The sequence below is a fragment of the Manis javanica genome, chromosome 8 (assembly GCF_040802235.1).
Source record: "Manis javanica isolate MJ-LG chromosome 8, MJ_LKY, whole genome shotgun sequence".
Classification (NCBI taxonomy): Eukaryota; Metazoa; Chordata; class Mammalia; order Pholidota; family Manidae; genus Manis; species Manis javanica.
In genome coordinates this window covers 10,031,648-10,037,699 of record NC_133163.1, presented here as the reverse complement: position 1 = coordinate 10,037,699, position 6,052 = coordinate 10,031,648, and positions in this window count along the sequence as shown.

Here is a 6,052-nt window from a genome sequence, read left to right as displayed (position 1 = left end):
ATGAGCACTCTCAGGCCATGCCTGGAACTACTGAGTCAGACTTTCCAGGGAAAGATGAGAAGACATGAGAGTGAGGGGGGAGGAGTGCCTCCTTCCCCTACGAACTTCTGCCCTCGCCCCAGAGCCCAGCCCTAAGAGCTTGCTTCCAGCGCTAAGCTCCTCAGCTTCCGGGCCTCAGGGCCCCCATCAAGAGGGGCCCTTGTCCCAGGCCCGTCCTCCCCCAGGGAGACTTTCCCACCATGTCCAGGCCTTGCTAGACCCTTCCTTTCCTGGCCGTAGGCTCTCTTGCTTACCTCACACTTCTTTATGCTTCGGTCCCACTTTTGGCTTATAGAGATCTTCATACCACTTTTTAAAATCTGGCTACAACTTTCCACTTTTAATATTTTTTTTCATTTCACCTATCCTTGCTGTCAACCGTGGAGCAGATTGGATGCCTCCAGGCTAGACTCACAATATCATTTTAAGCAGAAGCTAGCCTTCAGAAGCCTCCCAAGAGGGACCAAACGATACCCACTGGGGACAAGCGCACCCTTGTCCTGAGGGAAGTGCTCCCCAGAATTCCTTGCAATCTCTTTTGTTGTAACATTGCTCATTTCTTACCCTGTCCAGTGGGGTCCCCTAACTTTCAGGACACTGAGCCAAGCTGAGGGGGGAAATAGAAAAGGGGGGTAGATCCAGACAGATCCCAGGCACTGAGGGGTTTTGCCTGGCCATTCATTTGTTTTCAGTTGGTTTTGGCTAGGAGGTCATTATTTCAATAATACGGGACTCATGGCGCCCTGCTGCAGATGGGATCTCATCCTGGAGGGCTCTTTCCCAGCCTAGTCCAGGAATCTGTGATTCCTTTGCTCACGTCACACCGGATTCTACCACCAGATCCAGCTTTATTGTGCGTATTCAAATCCAGCCATAAAGGCTACCTGTGCTGGAACAAGAAGCAGCCAACACAGAAGCCCGCCTGGCTGCCTTCCTCCCACTCTGGACACCTTCACGAGGCACTGCGAACATGGATGGGTGTCTACCAAGTGCAAAGTAGTATCACATGCTTTACATCAGTTAATCACCCCTAAATATCCTGCAAGATGGCTTTGATGATCGCCACTTCACAGAGAGGAAAACTTAAGGATTTGGTGCAATTAAGTGCCTTGCCTAATGCCACAAACCAAATACACTACAGACCGGGGGTTTGAACTTCAGCCTGTCTAACTGCAGGGCCTCCCGCCAACCTCTGACCATTTGAAGCCCCTTGAAATAAAAGGCTATTAAGTGCAATACGGTATCCTGGGCTTGAGCCCTGAGCAGATGAAAGGATAGTGGGGAGAACTGCTGGAATCCACATGAAGTTCAGTGAGCAGTGTGCCACCATGGGATGCTTCGTTGGGACAACTGTGTGATGGTTATGTGAATGTCAGCTGTCAGGAAGCAGGGTGACAGGATGCAGAAACTGTAGGGTCTCCATAGCCTTCCTGTAAATCTACAATTATCTCAATTTTAGAATTCAGTTGAAAAAAGAAGAAAGAAAGGCCAATCATTAGGGACATAAATCAGTAACACTTTCCAACCTTGGCCTCAGACTCCAGAGAGTCCAGGTGGTGACTTGTGTCAGCTCACAGACTAAACACTCCCAGGGGGTTACCGTCCGTGACATGGTGACAAAGACTTCCCTTTCCCTGTTCTTTTCCTGATCTCCTTAAGGAGAAAATCTTTACACATCTCAACATCCATTGAATGCCTGTTAACTTTCCTTTTTAACCAAGTAGAACACACTTCATGCTTGGAGGCTGCAGCAGGCAACAGTCTTCATGGAATTCTACCACCAGATCCAGTTTTATTGTGTGTGTGTTTACAGTTCATTTCTCTTTATGGCAAGCTTTATGGCTTTTTACATATGGTTGTGATGTTAATTTTTCTGTTTAAACACATCTCTTTTGTGTTTTTTTAAAAACATAAATTGATTTAAAGATCACTCTTGAGTAAATAATAGTCCAAACAAGATGAAGATTTGGCCACAATTATGAAAGTCATTTGGGAATGAACAAAATTTGGGACATTGAGCAGAAATGGAGAACATGTTTCCCAAAGAGAAAGGATGCATTGACCCTACACTCCTGTTGTCACACCTGAGCCCTGACATGGTGATCCCTCTGGGCATGAATGGTAGGAAGCTCTCACCTGGTTTCTCCTTGCCTGACCCACTGCCTGGTACACACAGTAGATGCCCAAAAGATATTTGTTGGCTAAATGAACGCATAGAAGAATGAATATGGAGATGAAACTTTGCAACCTGTTCTATCATTTCCAATATAAGTATCAAAGTGTTGTCCAAGGTAGAAGGGCTTTCAGAGGTCACCTAGGGCAATGATCATTGCACAAATGGGAAACAGAGGCACAAGAGGGGAGAAGGGACTTGCCCAAGCCGCAGAGTCAGTGTCTGAGAAAAGCAGGACTGGGAACTAGGACTTCCTGCTTGTCATTATCCTTGCCAGCACACCAGCCTGTCACTGCTGGTGTGTGCCCACAGGAATGACCTCAGCCTGGGCAGACAGGAAACCAGTCTCCGGGCAGCCTGTGTATACTTGAAAACCATCTGCTCGGAAGCTGCACAAAGGCTTTCTGCACTACGTGGAAAGTCAAGCTGGACCAGTCATCAAAGGGCCTTTCTTTCTTGAGATCCTGACATTGGGCACTTCCATTCCTCATTGGGGCTAATTCCTTTCCTATCACTAAATACACCCCTGGTGGGCATCTCCTGGGCCAGCAGGCTTTAAAGGCCGATCATGCAACAGAAAACATAGAAAGTAGGATCACAAAATCTCCTGTCTAAGTTATTTAAGTGAGTGTTACCTTCTTAAGGAGAGTGACTGACCACCAACAGCCCCTCCAATCAATCTTACCTGCTCTACTTAATGTCCTTATTTATTCATCCTTCCTGTTGTTTATTGTCTGCCTCTGTCTGCTAGTCTGGAACCTCCGTGAGGGCAAGGAGCTTTGCACATTCTGTTCATGGTGTGTTTCAAGCTCCTAGAATCGTCTGTGGCACAGGGCAGACATTCAGCAAATACTTGTTGGACGGACAAATGAAAACAAGACGCTCAGGGGACTTGCATTTAGTCCCAGATCTGTGGTTTTCTAGCTGAGGAAACTTGGGCAAGTTATATGTGGTCTTCCTGAGCCTCAGTTTTCTCATCAATAAAATGGAATGACCACCCTAACTTGAAGGGCTAGTGGGTCAGTGGGTGGGTGAAAGAATCTATACAAGTCTAGGCCTGTGAGAGGCATTTACATAATTTACAATATTTACTGTAAGCACTGGTTACATCAAAGTCAAAATCCGTTCATTCATTCATCTGTTCATGAGGTCAGAGAGTCCACAAACAGGTGGCCTGTGAAGGCTTATTAGAAGTAGGAATCAGCCTTTTCTGGAAGGATGGGTAACACTCCAAAAGCAGCAGGTGGGAGAACTAGGAACAGGCAGGGACCTAGGTATGCATCTGGGCCCGGTAGATGGCATGAGCAGATGCAGGGAGGCAGCAACGCAAGGCTGCATTGAAGAAGCAGGCATGGCCAAGTCCACAGGGCAGGCCTGCTAGGCTCAGGTGCATGGCCTCCCTCCCAGAGGACAGGAGAGTTCTGGAGAGGCTGGCCATGTCTGGAACAAGGGTGACTGCTGTGGCAGTATTTCTGTTCAGCAAACACACACTGGGTACATTCTCTGTGGCAAACATTGGCCTAGGAACTGGGGACACAGGGACACCCAGTCTGCAGCTAAAGTGACACTTACAATGCACAAGTTTGCCTGAGTCTCTCTCCAGCTAACACCTATGACAGCTCACCAAGTTCTTCAATGAAAGCCCAGCATTCTCCCTGTGTCCCATGGGGCCCCAAACTACCTCTCCAGCTTCCCTGCTTACCTCCTCCTTACTTATTTTATTGCAGTGGCAACATTAATCTCATTTCAGTTCTTTGTCCATGCCACTGCCCCACCCCAGGGCCTTTGCACATGTTGTTCCCTCTGCTTGATAGTCTCCCCCTGCTCCCACTCCATTTTTCTCCTCCTCTTTTTTTCCTCCTCAGATAGAATTTATTTCTATAGTGCAGAATGAAAATATGGCTATGAAGGTAGGCAATCATATAAAAGTTATTTAAAATATGCAACAGTCATTTTTAGAACAAAGATAGTTAAAAGGGAAGATGAACAAAGCACTAGAGCTTATGTTCAATTTCTATTTGAAAGACCAATATTTTATATATTATTTTTATGTGTTATACATAATTTTTGTATTTTTATGAAGATATATAAAATATAATAATTTTATGTTTTAAATATTACATTTTACATTATGTTTATGTATTATTTTATATATAAGGTTTTATACTTTATATAAACTTTACATATTTTATATATTTATATATTTTATAAAATATATGTATTACATTTTTATAAAATATTTTATGTAGTATTAACTACAATGGGAAAAACATACCTATAAGCAGTTTTAATTAAAGGCAGCAGTTCAAAAACAGATAAGCTCTGAGCATTCGGAGTTCTGTCAGCCTTGCCTGAGCCCCCAGATTGGTCAAACCCTCCTGTTACATAATCTCAGAACACCCCATGATTGTCTTTCATCAGGCTCACTGGAGCCTGTGATCATAAATGTATGTGTGTGGTTACTTCATTCGAGGCTGTTTCTCCCACTGGATATTAAGTCCGCGGTGGCAGGGGCCAGGCAGGGCCCAGCATCTAGCTCAGGGATTGCCGCCCCATGGATCATTGTTTAATATAGGATTGTTTGCAGCCCACATGGGTGGGGAGGGAAAATTCAGACCTAGGAACTGTCACAATACATGGAAATGAATGCTTTATTGAAGGTCTACTTGGAAAATGACAGAACAGTGAGAAGATTTCAAAAAAAGGTCATAATGGACTGGGTGTTGAAAGATGAGTAGGAGCTCATTAAGCTGGAGGAGAGCATTCCTGAGAGAGCAGATAGCAAAGGCGAAAGAGGCTCAAATGAGGGTGGCGGAAGATCGAATAGTGGCTCTCTGCTGAATACCTACTATGTGCCAGACATGGCTTCTATGCAATCTCATGTAACCCTCAGAGCTCCTCAGCCCCATGAGGTAGGTATTATTATCCCCTTCTAACAAATGAGGGAGGGGCTAAGGCTCAGAAGGCTTAATTGCGTGACCAAGTCATCCAGCTACTAAATGGCTTACTGGCTGTCCCATGTCCCCAGTGGCATATGTTGCAGACCTGAGTTAACCACAGGGCTTCGGTGGTCATCTGGGGCCTTCCCAAGCCCTCCCCTTCGGGCTGGTGCAGAGGTCTTGGTGATGGTCAGCAAGGCACTTCGTGGGGATTCCCAGCCTTTTGCCCCACCACTGTGTCCCTGGTGCAGAATCTCAACCTTTCCCCCATTCCACCTGCTCAGAGAGGGGTCCTCACTTTGGTGCTCCCCAGTTTTAGCACTTAGCTCTGTAAACTAGCCCAGTCCCTCCCCAGGCTGCCTTCCCCACCAGCCTGTGTGTGGGTTGAGCCCCCAAGGCCATGTGGATGCCTGGGATGGAGGAGGAGGAGGTGCTTGCTGAGTACACACGCAGGCTGAGGTGGACTGCACAGCTCTCTTGCCTTGGAAATGCCTGGCCAGGACCCCGTCCAAGAGGAACCCCTCCCTTCCTGCCCCAAACTAGAAGACACGGGTGTTTGCAGCCTGTGACTGACCACACATCGTAAGGAAGTCACTTCACCTCAGTTTCTGCCTCTGTCGTGTGGATGTACATCCGGCTGCCCATGGATAGCTGTGACCAGTACACAAGGCACAATGAGCTGTGAATTGCTAGGCACACCAGGGGGTGACAACTGGTGTCCTATCAGACTTCTTGGTGCCATGCCAGTAAGGATCCCCTCCTCCCAAAATACCTTTGGCCTTGGAAATTCACTGCAGGACGCAAAGGAATCGGGTGCTGGACAAGAAAACTGGTATGCTCATCATCTGTGGCCCCGTGAGTGCTAGGTGCCCCCTAGTGGACACGGGCGGTGTTTCAGGGC